Below are 17853 nucleotides of genomic sequence, written 5' to 3' on the forward strand. Positions count from 1 at the left end.
AAACACATGTTCGCCTTACTTAAGCAGTGACATCCTGAAAGACGGCAATTTGCGTCCTAGTTCGAAAAAAAAAGGTTTGAAAAAAAAATGAAAGAAAAAGGAATTGCTGTGTTCGTTCAATGTCATATGTTTTAATAATAATAACGATGTATGTGTGATGCAGGTAACGCAAGAAGTCTATTATATTTAACTTTAATGTTAATATGTGTTATTGTTCAACTATACTTTATACATACTATTTGACATAGTATGTACCATGTCGTTTATTCGTTGCAATTTACTTGCTTTACTTTCTATGTCAGCAGCTACTATGAGTGTATATTTTACTTACTGCGGGCCTATTATCCGTAATCACACCCCTTGCATACACAGCACTTCCGATTTCTGCATCTCGTATTTCCCACTCTATCTTGTTAATACCACTCTCCTGGTCAACTGCACGAACAGTAATCCTGTATTTTAAAGACAAACATGTAAAATAATATGAGGATGAACTGCAGAATTTTTTGGCACAATGTCCATTCTTTATCGAATGGTCGCTGGACGAGATCAAACAACGATGAATGTATGGGGTTGTCGGGGGTATAATATACAAAGTGTGCGTTTTAAAAAATTGTGTTTATAAATACGACTAAGCTACAGCCATTTCGTTCAGCAGATTCAACATTGAATAATTTGCGACTAAGTGAGATGACATGTGAAAGACGAACGCACCATTTTGCAATTACGCGTTTAAAAAGTTGTCTCGGAAATCTTACAGAAGTTCAAAACATTATTTTTTGTTTGATATTGTTTGCCAAACTGTAAAATAGTAATCGTTTATTGCAACATACTTTTTGCTGTCATTTATCTATTAGCAAAAAAACAAATGTTGATGAGATATCATATCTTACTGGTTTCTGGTGAAATCAATAACACCATCATCTAATGACAAAACATTTCCGTTGTTGTCTGTTACTTTGACGTCAGAGATATCGGGTGGAGTTGAATCTACATACAAAGAAGCAATGTCTTCTTTTACAGTACCCATAACATCTTGAGCTTTCATCCATATAGTTATTGCTTCACCATTTTGGACAGAGACGGGTAATTCTATTTCTCCCTACAAAAATAGTGGTTCAACTGAATGTTAGTCAGATAAGTGCTCTGTGAGTTATTTATTAACGATATGTATTCAAATATAAAATGTTTATTTTGTATATGTGAAATTGTATATTTTATGTCAGTTTTTGAATGGCAAATAAGGGCAAACCTAGAATGTAACCCTTGATGAACGACCCAATTAACAATCCGGCGCGAAGCGTCACCTCTCGATTCGATCCGACCGAAGGATTGATTTACCTGTGGCACATTCACTTCGATCCATTTAATATTGTCTGATTTACTTGGAGAAGAGTCAGCATATCCCACGTGAAATAAAACTATACCATCAATATTAGGTACAGCTTCACGTGACCGAGTGGGTGGTTAACCTGTGACCTCGTCATATCCTGGAGTCAAGGCTGGTTTTGCATCAGCAATAGCATTGAGATACTTGTTATCCCGATAGAAAGCATTATAAAAATGACCAGTCCATTGTACTGTGACCTGAAATATAATAACATCATGTGCATAGTTATTAGAAATGTGTAATTCACATTTATTTTGATACCAACATATTTATGACTTCAAGTCATTGCTATTGTTTGTATATCTGTAATTGCCTTATCTGATACGACGGGAATCCACGCAACACCTTCATTGACCGAAGCCCCGGCTGCAGTGATAGGAATGTCAATGTCAATGTCCACAGTGCTAATATCATCATACATTACAAACCGACGTGCTCTCTCAGAGTGCCCAACCTGGTCAAACACGGTTAGAACAATGGAATACAACCCTGTGAAAATATGACATTTTTTTTAAAAAAATGTATCACTTTAAATATAAAAATGTTGAGCAGTAGAGCGAGTAGGAAATGTGACAGAGCATGGGTAAACGATGTTTTCTAATACATTTCGTAACAGTTCTAATGGTAGTTTGTGCAGTCGTATTTATATCCGCACAAAAGCTGTGCACTTATATGAGGTAATGTTCGTATGGTTTTACAAATCTTTAGATTGTATATTACTCATGTTATATATTGTCTCACCAGGTTGACGGAGATACAAGGTTGCCTGTGATGTGGGTGGTTGTATGTCAGTTACTGACGCGTATGGAATGGAGGATATATTATCCAAATCCCCAGTTTTTGAAGATGCTTCAATAGCCAATTGATATGCTTCGCAGGTATAATGGCTTATACCAGAGTTGCTGTCACTCCAGTGGGCAGGGGTCCATTCGACTCTGACGGCAGTCTATAATGAAGTAATAACAAACAAGTTATTGTATAACATATACCCCTACGAGTTGTTATTTATAATAGTTGTTAATGAACAATTGAGTTTCAATTTAATCAGTCATCTCCATAAATGGGAAATGAAATATCATGTCAATCGTGATTATGTCTATTAGATTGACTTTTGGCAAATTTGCATTTGTTACACTGTTACTGAAACTTTGACATCATATTAAAAGAATCATCTCAATCTCAACTAATCAGTCAGTTGGATAATATTAAGATAAATGGATTTAAATTCAGTTTATTTTTTCAGTAATTTTGACCTGACTGAAATATATGTGTGCAATATAGGAAGGTGCAGAAAAGCTAGGCACCAAATTTTCGTTTTGAAAGGTTTCACAAATTAACAAATAGACCATAACGTGTCATAACACTTACTTCCATATGAACATACTGAAAGTCTCGTTTTTTTTATTTGGTGATTGAAAGACTGGCTTTCTTTACCAGAATGAAGGCCTCTGACAATGTTGTATTTAGACATCAATACTTTTTGCAATATACATCAATCAATTTATAAATGTGTTAATGATACAACCCTGGGTATATCATTAGGCGAAGTAAATGATAATGGTTAGGTCTGTGCTGATAATGCACTATTGTACCAAACGAGCAAAATCATATAACTATGAAACATTACAATATAATATAAATCAAAACGTATAATAGTTGATAATAGAATTGACAAACATGTAATGGCAATTGTTTATTTTAATATTAAGTAATTATTTGAATAAAATATTTAGGCGATTCGATAATCAGCAACCTGACTAACCAAACCAACGGTTTCAAGTTATTTTATTTTTAGTAACCCGTCTTAGGAAATTAATCAGTGAGCCCTGGGTCAAAAGGGTTGCAAAAATAAATGTATAAAAATCGTTACAGATTTGGACACACATGCGCCATTGATTTTAGATGGTATAATTTCAAAGTATGAAATGTTCACATATTTGTCAGATTCATTCAATAATTTTAATAATGCCTTTTTTGTTTTAGAACGGGTAGGGTTAGGCATTATATACTTGTTTCCATGTCGAAATTAGATGGTAATGACATGTAATCTAATTATTTTAATTACTTTGCATACATTTTTAGTATACGGTTCTGCAATTTCAAGTATTCTTGAATCACAAGGAACGCCATTCGATACACAATGTCTTGGAGGGAGAAAGTCGAATATCACTGTTTTTACATTGGCTCCATTATTCGGAACGTAGTTTATAGCAGAATTGACAGTGACTATATTCTCGTCGTCATAATTGTTAATTTTGATAAATCCAGAATTCTTGGAACGCAATGTGACTGTTAATCTGTGGAAAATACAATATATATATATATATATTAATTTTGTGATATATATGTAGATTTACAATACACGACCATTGATAGCCATGTACAATGTGCTTCATATAACGTATCATTTGTTGTAGTAATTGATATTTAAATACGATTATGTGGCTTTATTACAGCCCTTAAAATAGGCCTTCAAATTGAATTATAATTATTTAAATATGGTTTCTATTGACGTTTGTCAGAAAGATGTAAAATTTCCGGTGATGTTATATTATTTCAGGTAGCGGCGTTGAACATCATCACAGGGATCAAAATCTCAAAATGTTTCAGCCAATATTGATTTGTTTGTTCAAATCAAAGAGGCTACATAAATAATTTCCCAACTTGACAGTATATTATTACGAGTAACACATAAAATGTACCTCTGGCTATCTATAGGGAACGAAGCATAAGAAGAGAAGACAACAAAGGAAACGATAATATTTCTAATCAGAAAAAAGGCAAGCCTGTGCTTCGATACGTGTTTCGCACGATATACATTAAATCCTCAACGAGTAAACTGGTTTGTTTATTAAAAACGGCACTAAAAATAAAATCTTACACGTCGCTGTCCTGAATAGTGTATCCAGATATATCAAACACTTCTGAGCAGTGTCTTGAAGGAAGTTGTTCCCGTGGGACTTGAGTAGCATCGGAAGCGACGTAACACCTCTCATGACCACTGGTAACCACGGTCAGTCCACTCTGTGTCTCTATTATATTTAAAATAACATTTTAAATGTACTAACTAGGAGAAGCATGTAGTTTAGTTGTTATACGAATAGAAATACATAGCGACATGAATTGTTGGCAGAAGTTTAGAATCAGTGCTCAAAACTAAAGTATATTTGTTAATCAAGTATTCGCCTGATAACACTGAAGGTTGGTACTGTTAAATTTTAGCTGACATAATACATTTTTACACAAATCGCGATTTCAAGTGTAGTTCAAATTGTCGTTCATTGATGAAAATCATGTTTTTGAGAGATTGTACCACATTCTAGTGACAATCGACGACACAACCAAAAGCAGTAGTCGATTTGAACGACGTTGCCTACAGTTATATACATGATATAGACGTCACAAAATTCATAGGAGTGGTATATTGCTTAAAAACATAAAGTGCAATTTAAATTATTTTTTAAAATAAATATTTTTTAATTACGCTTTGTATTAAAACTACGAAAACAAATGACGACATACCTCTACTCAATGTCCAGTCTATAGATGCTTCTATAATACCAAATGCAACTTCATTTACATAATATGGCTGCGGTGGAAGGTCATTTGCATGAAATTCTGTTCTCCAGTTAATTATAAACTTAGTTGCCTGTAGAGGGCAGTATAACCTGTTTTCATGTAGACAATGCGACTCGTACGGTTTCTTAGTACCTTCAGTTGTTTCAAACTTCAGAAAACATTCATCTAATGTCGGCAAGTTGGAGTTGGAAACTGATACGCAGTGCATTGGAAGTAGAATATACGGGTTAAGTGATATCATTACCCACATGTCAACGTGATTACATTACATATACATGTATAACAAGTTCTGCTTACAAGGGGGTTTGGATTATAACACGATCTAAATCCTACTTTAAGCCATTAAACTTTTTTATGTGCTGAGCTCCTTTGTATAGTAAATATATGTTTGGTGTCCAGAGAGAGAAAAGCTAAAACGCGAAAACTCGATGCTTTATTATTACATGTAATATTAGGTTTCGAGGGCTGCCGAAACTGAAAAAATACACTCAATGAAATTAACAGAGACAGAACTATGCAGAATATGATTTGCCCGTACTAAACGCATGTCAACACCTACACTATTGACATTGGCTGTTTATTCTATTGATATAGCACTTGTCCTACTGATGCAGAACGTTCAGAGAATGGTAAAAACGCGCACGTTTCATACATATTGAAACACAGTTGTAAGCAGAAATTTGCATATCAATCTAGTATTTCCACGTTTCTCGGATATAATAAATACGGCGTTTTCAGAACGCAAGTTGTTTTATTGTGTTTCAAAACAAGATACATACGAAGTACATTAATTGATGGTTTTCGTATATGAACTCAATTTGTTTCGAGGTGTCATTATGAAGTCTGGGGATGGGCAGTTTGACGTACCACCCTGGAATAATGAATGGAAATGGAAACAAATTCAGACACATATCACGTTTTTGATACAACAACTGATCATAGACATCAGAATAGCTGTCTCTTTAAACATATCAACGTTTGGCCTATCTACTATTATTTTGTTTTCAATGTTGACAACATGTCTATTCTACATTATATCGGTATGAATCCTATTCACTGGTAAGTTTGTTGCGGTTTTAGAACCGCGGGGTTAGTGTTACACATGGTTTGAATCTAATGTTCAGAATCGTTTGTGCATGACGTAGTTTATGCACAATGGAAATGAATTGGAGAGTGGTTTAATTTATAACAAAACGGAACATATTTATCAGTTTCGATAGACTGGTTGGTCATCAAATCATAACAGCTTTTATCTTAAAATATAATCGTACACACAATCCAAAATATAATTGTTTTAGTAACGATAAAACAGTAACAAATATATATTTCCTTTATTGGTATTTTACAGTAGTATTTACATTGCCGTTCTTCGTATATGTGTTTACTTACTCTGTAGACAGTTGTCTCCACTAAAACCATTCGCACACATGCACGTTGTCGACGGTTCCCCCGTGCAGGTTTCAGGGTAACAGAATTTACTATCTGGTCTCCATGAACATCGCTCTGTAATGTAAGAAATACAAAATGCTTGCAAACACATATTATTGTATAATATATTAACATCGTCGGCCTACAGATGGCTAAAGTTTAAGAATGGTGAGCTATAAAAGTATAATCCATACATTCTTTTAGCTCTACATATTTCTAAGCGCACGACCCAAAATGTTTATTCAGAGGGACTCATAAAGCTCAGCCAGAATCGACGAGCTTCCATTTCAATAGGTTTGAATGAATACGCTAACAATAATTTGTAGAAACCTTACACCGGACTAATGGGTGTGCTATTTGTGGTACAATACTATTTACATTAGGATACTTAACGGACATCTATCGTTCACACCACCAATATCAAAATACACAACCTATAGTGTAGAGGTTTTCAGGATGCAAAATTCACACAAATTATTTTCATAGGTTAATTGGTTTAAACCATGTGAAGGTAACCACTTCTGGAAGTACGTAATTAAAGTCAATTTTATATTAGGTACAACCTTCATGTGATCACATAACTCCTAAGTAATCAAGTCCTATATTGACTTGATCCAGTAAAATGTAGATGTCTTATGAGCATCTGAAAATATTTGTATACTGTGTTATTTATTTGTTATTTAAAATACATGCAAATATCCAAACTTAGTCAACATAACACGGATTGTCAATTGGGATCACTGTTTAAGTATGTCTCATTTACAATAGAGCTAACAGATATAATACGTAAAAAAAATAAAAATAACATGTGCCAAAAAAACTAAACTACAAGAAGGGAGGCTATGAAGAAAATTCAATTACGCTATTTCAAAATACAATCACAAGGTATGCACAATGAAATGAAGTTATAACGAAACACTTTATCCTTACGTTCACAGAGCCGCTTCTCATTTCCACCGAAGGTTACTGGTTCGTATGCCTTCTTTCCCTCTCCTCGATCATAAGAACATTTTGCGCATTTATGGTCCATGTCTGAAGTACATTCAAGATCTTCACAATTATCAATTGTTTCGCAAGCTGCATACGAGTAAGATATTACGTCATTTGATTACATCATTTGATTACATCATTTGATTACATCATTTGATTATTATATTGACAGTCGTGTCATTTACGTCGTGACATTTAATACTAGTATTCTGTATACAGTTGGAATTCACTGTTTCCTGGCTCCTAGTTGACAACCACACTTACGAGGGCACATAGTCGTTTATTTGAGTCACATGATAGTTGGGTAAAAGATGTATCCCCGCCCTCCTGTTATTGTAGGAGTTTTGTTTTGCTTGATGGCATATTCCTAAAATAAGATCATGACACAATCAGACTACGCCCTCTGGTGGTGGGTACTGGTTAACTATATGTGTAGTTGTCGCTCTAAAGCAAAGTACATAGAGGTGGTATGCCTTTCGTTTTTATGGGATCTCTATAGCTGGCTGTGGGCCAAGTGTGCACAAGAATTATATAGCAAGGAATCCATTTACGTGTTTGTTCAAAGTAGTCATTTGTACACTGTTGCATTGAGATTCATCGTTGATTAACAAGATATTGTTGCATTATGAAATCTTCTACATTACAATCCCAAACCAAAATTAAACTGTAGAATATGCACCGAAGTAAGTGTTCATAGAGCAATGAATAAAGGGAACGAAAGCATAGTGATTGTTAGAACTGTATTGACGAGTCAAACAGAGGTATAACAGAAACCCATGTGAGAAGAGTCAATGCAGTGTTTTTATTTCTGTATCTCAACACTTTATCTTTGTCACTATGGACATTAGTGAACCGAACGATTTCATATTTATATTAGCAATACCGAATATTGGTTATTTTGGACGAACACGAAAAAAAATGAAAATACTCTCTAACGACACAAACTTATTTCATATGCCGGATACGAAATACATCTGAAAATTATTTGCACCACAATATTGCGGATGAGCAGTCGCCAAAAAATTATTCAAATTGACAGTTTGAAGCGACACAAAATGGAAAAACAAAATTGAAATACCTATTTCACAACACGTTGACCAATATTGTCCTGGGCATTTACAAGTGTGACCTACCGTTGTCCCACCATTGACACACCCTTCAGTGCACGGTTCTGTTTGTCTGTCTATATGACAATAATAATTAGACATCCTTTCGCGGAATCGTTCTCTTGTACTGCCGGTGCATGTCGGAGAACAAGAACTCCATGGTCCCCATGGTCCCCATGGGTGAGACTGATAAGCTCGCCTTCTACACGAAGATAACCCTTCACATCCAACAGTGAAAAAGAGTATCAAAAGAACTGACCAAGCCATTGTGGTATGAAGCTAAATCGTTGTGTGAGAGAGTTGCAAATGATATAGAACATATAGCCTATGCAGACCACTGTATTTTGTTTGGGTAGTGACAGGGGTAAAGCACATAATCAAAGTAATTATGAAGTCATATTCAGTATAACTCGACATAATTGAGAACAGTGTTTTCGATCAAAACTATTCGGGGATGAATATTTTTTTTTTTACAAAAAAAATCTAAATAATTATAGTTCACCCCTAGACAATTTTGGTATGTTCTTTACGAATGTTGGAAAGCACAACCATATATGGTAATGTTTATTACTGTATTCGACATAAATACTGTTCTTCTAGTTGCTAAGAGTATATATGTGTCCTACTTCCTTTTTGGGATAGAAATGTAGTACAACGCCATAAACTATGAACTATAAGATAAATTCGCGTCAATTCTCAACCAACACGCCCGGGTAAGAGTAAGCTGCTTACATCTTATGTGTATGATGAATATTTTAAATGGTTTAACAAAGAAAGCAAACATTAAGTTATATAGTGTGCGACAGAGTAAAGCTCTCTAAATGACATGCAACGATTATTGATATAAATAACCAGGCTGTCGTGTCGCTTAATTCAGCTGTTTCTACAAGTAGCTTAGTCAGTATTCTACTTAAATATTTAGATATAGTTCCTTATTACGGATCACCTGTATTTGTGACCGGTGCCACACACAGGGGACGGGGTGTGGTCGCTGTTGTTAAGATGTCTACAATCGTGCGTACGGCTTGTAGTCTGTGTTACTCACTGATGTGATCGTGCATTGCACCACGCTTGCCTATCGTATATGCAGCCGGGCCGAATATGTCAGAAGAACAAGACTCGTGTAACAGACAAGTTCTGGTAACACACAAGACTATGATGTCAGCTTAAATAATTAACCAATCGAAAATTAAACCAACGTCGAGTTCACGAGCAGGCTTATTCGTGAATTCAGGACACATAAGCGTACAAATTAAAGGCAGTCATCGCGGGTCAACGGACGGATCAACGAGCGTCGCTACTGCAGTCGTGTTCTGTGTCGGTTAGTGCGGACAATTAGTGCTGCTATATTGCGAGTGCATTGTTAAGTACAAGTTGACTTTTAATTGAGACTGAGTTTGCAATGAAATGTTGCCCACGACTGTGATTAAAATTAGATAATCTCCAGCCAAATAAATGCATACAATTGGTACCCATATTAATAACAACACTTTTTCCAAATATCTTAGTATGGAGTAACCATGTCGGTGATTATGTTCCCAAAATATTAAGAGGATTAATAACACATCCATAAATTGTAATTGTTTCTGCGTAATTTCGTCCACGTTCTGTATATCACAAACATAACGTCATTAACTAATCACAAATTTACACACAAAAAATATTGAAAAACATTAGCCCAGAAACTAGATCAATCGACACTTCGGACAAAATCAAAGAGCTCTCTGAGTGCAGTTGTTATGTGTTTAAATACTGATTGTTTGATATGACAATTATTGAAGATATATAGATTAGAGAATAGTGGTTAGTCTCAATCCAAAATTTACCGGGGGCACAGCTAAGACTGGGACATCAAATGACAATACACCCAATTTACAAATGGTCACTGTATGGTTTAAAAGGAACAAAGGGTCATGTATATATCAGGGCAGGCAATGTAACGGTTTGGCTTTCCTGGTACTTTCTCAACATCTTTTAATCAGGTTCCCAATGCTTTGCTTGTACAGCTTATCTGTACCGTCATTTTGCATATGATAGCTGTTTCCTAAGATGGTAGAGTCATTGTCATTTTATCCGCTGGTTGTCATTGGCAGCAAGAAGCTACAAGGTACAAAATCACCATGGTTTAAGGATCCGGGCTTAGTATGTTTGTCAAACTTGGCTCAATATCGATGACTGAGCTTGCATAGTTCTATCTTAGCTGGTTTACATGCGTCCTCCAAACGATTTTGTAGGTCAATGACATATTCGTATGTACCCTTAATTTCGGGATTGGTAATCCTTTCGTCCATACTGTTACGAGAACTGGTTTGCAAAGTTTCTTTGTGAGCAAACAGCAGAGGATCCATGGATTGGTGTCTTCAAGTTACTGCCTATACCTGCATGTCAGCGTAAACTTAAGGATGCCATTAAAGTGTAAGCCATTTATTTGTGGATGATATGGCATTGTAGTGAGCCGTTTACTGGTCATTGATTTTGTTTTATTTTTCTCATTGCAAATATCGTCTTGATTACTTAAAGCACAATTTTGCCAACAAATCACAATTTCAGCCAATGAGGTAAAAAGTTTGTATAATGTCCTACATTTGTGGTGTGTGTATTTGGGTCAACGCGAATGTCCTTGGCCTGTAATATTGTGTAGGACGCCAATGTGCACTGTACAGGTAGCTCTCCTTGAGTTGGTTTTAATAAAAAAAATCTTGCACACCCGAGCCTGATATATCCGGATCGTAATATTCTAGCAACAAAATCACAATTAGAAAATATGTCCGCATTCCGATATTATACCAATATTCATTGAATTTTGCTGCTGCGATTATGGATGACTCGACCCGAAGAAATTACGAATTATTTGAATTACTATCCTAGTTCAACAATTTACCAATATGATTTGTAGTACGGTATTGACCACACGAGCACTAGCTCAAAGAATAAATGAAATAATAAACCAAACCTAAGTATGCAAATAATGTGCTAATTAGGCTTCCATGGATATGGACGCCTATTTTATTGTCATGTTAGTACGAGTAAAGCACAGGGAATCACGTGAGTGTTTGTTTCTGTTATTTTCATATATATGTGAAAAGCACCGTTGCTGCGTGTTGTTCAAATAAATAGTAAACAATTGGATATGTTACTTGTCTAATTTATAAGTAGTTGGCGATCTATTCTGCCAGGATTGTCCGTATTAACTCTTCTGTGATTTTGTTTTTGCCTGGGCCAATTTCGTTCAAACTTGTCAAGCAGGTAACACCTTCACGCTAGTTAGGTGGTAAAATCTGAAAAGAAAATTAATTAAAAACTAATTTTTGAATACCTTCACGCCAAATGTATCTAGCAATTCTGGAGTAAAACCCAGGACAGATCTAATTCTGCTCAGCTTAAATGTGGACCCAAAGTAACTATATATTTGATATATTTTTTTATTGTCGAGGAATTTGACCTCAAAGGCGAAGTAATTTGTCACGGGGAACGGCTTCTAAACTATTTTGAGATTTTTTGGCTGGGCCGATTTTGTTCATACTTGGCTGGTGAAATCCACCGTTGCCATGGACACAGCCACGAGTTCTGGATACCATCGCGTCAAATATATCTCTTCCTACATGGGAATACCCGAAAAAAAATATTTTTTTACCGGCTTGTTGAATCTGATAGTTAAATAAGCCTATAAAATACAAAAACAGTTAATAATTCCCCGATTATTTTTTTTCCGTTTGTCCTATTTTTTGGCACGCAAAACTAAAGTAATGCACAATTGTTAATATTCGCGTCGTTCCACCATGGCTAGCACTGGCGACGAACTGTTGCTCTGGTTGAAGCCTACTAGTGTGATTATCAACAACAACCATATGTCCTATATAGCCACGCCGAACTGCAGAAAAAAATATCGCGTGAACAAGTTGCACGAATAGATGAAGGATACTTGTCCTGGTGCGATTCAGCTCATAGACAAGAGTACATCAGACGCATTACATCATCGTTTGGCCAACTACCTTTTGAGATCACGACAGAGGACGGGCACGCTCACTAGATACCAACGTGGGATTAATTTGTTTTACTAGTACAACAACTATGCACACTCAGATCAGTCATCCGGGACAAAGTTTTGCTTGATCCAGAAATGATCTGTAGTCAGGAGAGGTGAACTAAAAAAAGATAAGGGAAAAATCAGAATGCAGCAGAAGTTAACACATGTCTGCGCCCTGAAAAATTGCGCGAGGCCAAGTCCATGCACGGTTTAAGGATCTGTAAACCCTGAAAAAACAGGCCTAGATGGGCAATATTGCAAATTTGTCATGAACTACAATTGCTGCACCAAATATATTCTGATACGCGAGGTAATAATCGGGGGAGCGACAACAGAATTCGTATGTTTGGCCAAACAATATACAAGTTTAAGAGCCAAGTGAATCGGTACGTTCGTTTGGTGATACATTTATAATATTTGGAGAGATTGCTGGCGGACTTGAACTTGTTTATTATATTGAGCGTGACCCCAAAACTATACATGGACAGGTTGGAACAAAACGTTATCACTTTAAATGTTCACTACACAAGAAAAACAAGATATGTGTCAGGTGTTTGGAAAGGCAGCTAATTTAGTGCAGGATATGATGCAAAGGAAGGTATAAGTGGAAAAAACCCGCAGTGTACTCAAAACCACGCTCACAAGACTCCTTCACGACAGTGTACCATCTACACAATTGCGGCATTTTGGGGTCACAAACAAGGGCACAGCAAATACAAGCACTACGTCGCATATTTGGAACAACAGCGTGACATGTCGAATATCCCTCGGAACGACCAACCTTTAATCTTCAAGTTTCAGGTTTTGGCGGCGCGTTGATTTACGGCTGTGCCTTTACTGTGGGTGCATCTAGCACTCAGACACCACACTTGTTTTTGTCTCCAGAAAAGAGACTTCGTCTTGCTGTTATATACTATACTTGTGTTGAGAATTATTGTACTTTGGATATTATTACGGAGAGCAACTTCGTCTTTGAATTAAATTTATTATGTTTATTTGATTTGTTGTTGACCAATTTTCAATTTTTTTAAGAGATTTTCCTTGGAGCATGCACCGTATCTCCGGGTGGTTATCTATAGGAAAACACATCAAAACATTCCGTAAACTCGGAAGTAAGCATTCCATCTAAAATAGTTGTGATCAGTGTTGTATTACATTTTTACGAAGTACTTGAATAACGAAATAAAAACAAACAATGCAAGATTTCAAAAGTTGCATTCATTCATAAAACTGTACTGGTTTGCATGTCGTATTCAGCAAGATTAATTTTGTTTAAATAGCGATGATTTTGCTGCCACTAAACATATGCATGACAAACAAACATAGACTGCACCTACCCATATATAATCATGTTAAAAATGTCGTATGAATGCGGGTAGTGGCGAAATATTACATACAAACCCAACTTCAAACGAAAAAGTTGCCCGGTTCATAAAAGTACCACAGAAACAAAATTGCTATTAATTTTTATTTTCTTCGTTTTTAAAATTCGACATTGTCGTATAATAAATCGGTTATCGCCCAATATCAATGTTTGGTGGTTCGTATTTTAGACTCGTGTGACTCGCCCCAAGCGACACTAACTTTGATACGATCATACCATACTAGTATGTGCCATAAAATTTATATAAATACAACTTTGTAACTCATTTAATGACTTAACCTTTAGTCGGTTTGGGAGTATATACTTTGATAAGCCTGTTCACTGTTATCAGTAGTGATTACAATGTTTGTACTTGAACAAGCCAGTGGCAACACGATGATTTATCACTGGAGGAAGTAGCGATATTTTTTCGTCTTGTCCACTATTTTCACTACCTTTATATAATTGTCACTGATTTTTTTGGATTTTCCATTGCACAACTAAAAAAAATATTTCACCAAAATAAAAACAAAATGTTATGATTACTTATGTGAAGTATCTGGATCGTAAAATTTACCTGGGTCACAAAAGTGTGACCTGTGTTGCGTTCCCATTGTGTTGCGTTTCGACGCCTATTCTACCCGCCTTCTAATTAAACACTTGATTTAAGAACTTGATTTAAATTATAGCTGTTCTACTTACTGTACTTTTTATATACACCACCAAATACCCACGTTGATTGCATCAAGTGATTCTGTACAATACTTCCAATGATTTTATTGTCTGGTAGACTATTTATTGGTCTTTTTTGTTAGTTAACAGTGCAGCCGGTGATACTCTGTAGCACAAGAGGATTGTAAAGTCACGACAATACTTCTAGGGCGGGTACAAGTATTTGCACTCGTTCACCGCCAATATACAATTATAAATTTTGGTAGAGAGGATCATCACTTAGTTTTTAAAAGTTATCTCCCATTGGATGTTTGATAATTTTATAACAAAAATAGCATACAACAAAAATTGTGTATAGTAAGAGCTTTATGTCACACTTGTGCACTCGGGTACCAGCTGGGCGTGATGCAGTAGTTATCGTGCTCGCCTTCAGCAAAGATGTTGCTTGATCCTCATCCACAGCTTTTTCAATAAGTCAAAGTACATTCTGGTCAAACAGAATTTTGTTTTGTAATAAGCGTCCTATCATACGTTTTTGTTGTTCCTGTTATTTTCATCGTAAAGTGCAGCGGATTATCCGCCGGATGACGGTTTTTCCCCATGTAAACTATCATCAGTTGTGGGTTTTTTAAATGTGGTTATTTGCTTATTGATCTGAGTAATTAGGGTTAGGAAGCTTCCCACCACATCCGCTTCTGGCAACAATCGCTTAATTTAATTGTAGACTTGCTGTAATGTCATTTCTATGCGGTAAATTCAACCAAATTTTTGGGAATCTTGAATCTCTTGTATCTACTATGAAACTCTTTGTGTATAGTGAGAGTGTAATATCGTCAACGTCTGCTATGAAAGACAAGAACACCCTTAGAGTGACGTAAGTAATGAAGATATATCTGGGTCTAAAACAGCTCAGAGAACAATTTGAAAGACAACAAATGTGATTGTAAAAATAAATCCACAAAACAATGTTTTGCCAACGCCCCTTTAAGAATGTTCCAGGTAGATATTCGTTTGTCTTTCTGATAAGAGAGCATAACACAATAAACATTGTTATCAATAATTTGAGTCATATGTGATTCATATTCGAATATCTGTCTGAATAAAATTTATATTTAGACATTTGAGGAAGATGCCGTTGCAGAGTACACAGGATTCAAAGTGACCAAACCCTTACTTAGGGTTGTAATTAAATGACCTTCATACTGCCTACTTATTAATGATCGAAATTTAACACATTCCTGTTTTGTCACGGTAACCAAATGTTATTACTATTTGGGTACGGGCAGGCGATACAATAATTTCCCTGATAATGAATACGTGCTCACACTGGATGGCTCGTACAAAATAACTCTATTAGTACGCCCTCTTTCCATTATCCGACCAGTACAACTGCTTTTAAACATTACTTCATTTGTTTTTTAACAATTACCTTTTCAGTAAAATGAACATGGAATTCATTCAATCGTCGCATTCTTTGCAAAACTAAAATTTCGTTTCAATAATAAATATGATTTTCACGATATAAGTATGTCTCTTGGGCGCAGTAGTTAAATTAAAGGGCGTCACTTTGGGCAGCAGCTGGTTTAAAGTGCATTGCTTGAAGCCAGGGAATGATTTAAATAGTGTCGCTTAGGGCAGTGGCTGATTTAGTTGATTTCACTTGAAGTGTGAGGATGATTAATGTACGTAGGTTTGCGTCATTGGGTGATTTAGACTGTCGATGGAAGCTATCAGTTGATTTAGAGGGCGTAACTGTGGGCCAGTGGGTGATTTAGAGGGCGTTGCTTTTGATCGGAGGCTGATGTAGAGGGCGCTGCATGAGGTCAACGGCTAGTTCAGAGGGCGTCGCATGAGGTTAGAGACTGATTTAATGGGCGTCGTGTGAGGTCAAAGGTGCGTTTAGAGGGCGTTGAATGAGATCAGAGGCTGTTTAAGACTAGTCGTTGTGGATAAGGTTGTTTGGGGCCAGTGGTCAGTTTAAATGGCGTCACTTAGTGGTCGAAAGCTGGTTTAGAGTACATCTTTTGAGGTAAGTTGCTGATGATGTCTCTTGGGAACAGTGACCAATTAAGAGTATGTCACTTGGCCTGGTGACTGGTTTAGAAAGAGTCGCCTGTGCCAGTGACTAAATTATTAGGCGTCTTGATTGACAAACCTCAGTGACGGTGCTGAACGTCAATTACACAAAACGCAAGTTGCAATTGACCTCACTGTGATGACCCGTTGACTGTGGAATATGGAAAAAAAGCACTGACGCATGTGCACAGCGTACACAATATGCCAATGGCCTTTAACAAGTTTATGACTTAGGCATAACTCATGAATATTATTTGAAAGTGCAATTATTATTAGAAAGCATTTATTATGGAACGCCAGAATTATGCATATTCAGTCTTGACTCCCAGTATGGTATATTTTAAATTAACAACTGTTTCTGGCCCTTACACCCAAGTCTGAATGAGCGTAGGCAAGCCTCGAAAAGTTTTAATTGTATACAGCGCCACCTGTGTCTGTTCCCGGCTCCATGCATCTAGTGGCTGTGAATTGCTTTGCTTGGGGCCACTGGCTAATTTTTATGGCATCACTTGGCGCCAGAAGCTGGTTTAGAGTACATCTTTCGGGTGCAGTGGCTGATTTAGAGTATGGTTCTTGAAGTAAGTTGTTGATTTGGAGTACTCTTTCGGTGTACGCGGTTAGTTTAGAGGCTGGTTTAGAGGGTTTGTCTCTTAGGATCAGCGGCTGATTTAGAGTACACGGCTTGGGGCAAATGACTGATTTAGTGTTTGTTTCTTAGGATCAGTGGCTGATTTAGAGTACATTGCCTGGGGCAAATGGCTGATTTAGGGGTTGTCTCTTAGAATCAGTGGCTGATTTAGAAAATGACCCATACGGCCAATGGCTGATTTAGGGTTTGTCTCTTAAGATAAGTGGCTGATTAAGAGTATGTTCCTTGGGGCCAGCAGCTGATTTAGAGTGTGTCCCTTAGATAGATCCGTCTAGTCTCGCCACTAGGTGGCGCACTATGCTGTAATATCATTGCCGATCTATTTGCATAACGGCACTGGTACTATTACAATATAATTACGCTAGTTCATGTTGTATTCCACGGTTTTGACGGTGTTACAATCTTCTTAATAGTGTTTGTCATAAATATAGTGAAGGTTTCATCGATGTTTTGCGTTGGTTACTGGGGTAGCTACATCATTGCTTGAGGTAGTGGCTGATTTAGTAGGCGACGCTTTGGGTAGCGGCTGATTTAGTAGGCGACGCTTTGGGTAGCGGCTGATTTAGAAAGCGA

At 36.5% G+C, this 17853-nt stretch overlaps 1 pseudogene; it reads right to left on the bottom strand.

Moving 5' to 3' along the window:
* Positions 1-298: 298 nt before the first annotated feature.
* Positions 299-8760, bottom strand: LOC144351999 (uncharacterized; annotated as a pseudogene).
* Between the last annotated feature and the right edge of the window lie 9093 nt (positions 8761-17853).

The sequence above is a fragment of the Saccoglossus kowalevskii genome, chromosome 12 (assembly GCF_978046115.1).
Source record: "Saccoglossus kowalevskii chromosome 12, keSacKowa6.1, whole genome shotgun sequence".
Lineage (NCBI taxonomy): Eukaryota > Metazoa > Hemichordata > Enteropneusta > Harrimaniidae > Saccoglossus > Saccoglossus kowalevskii.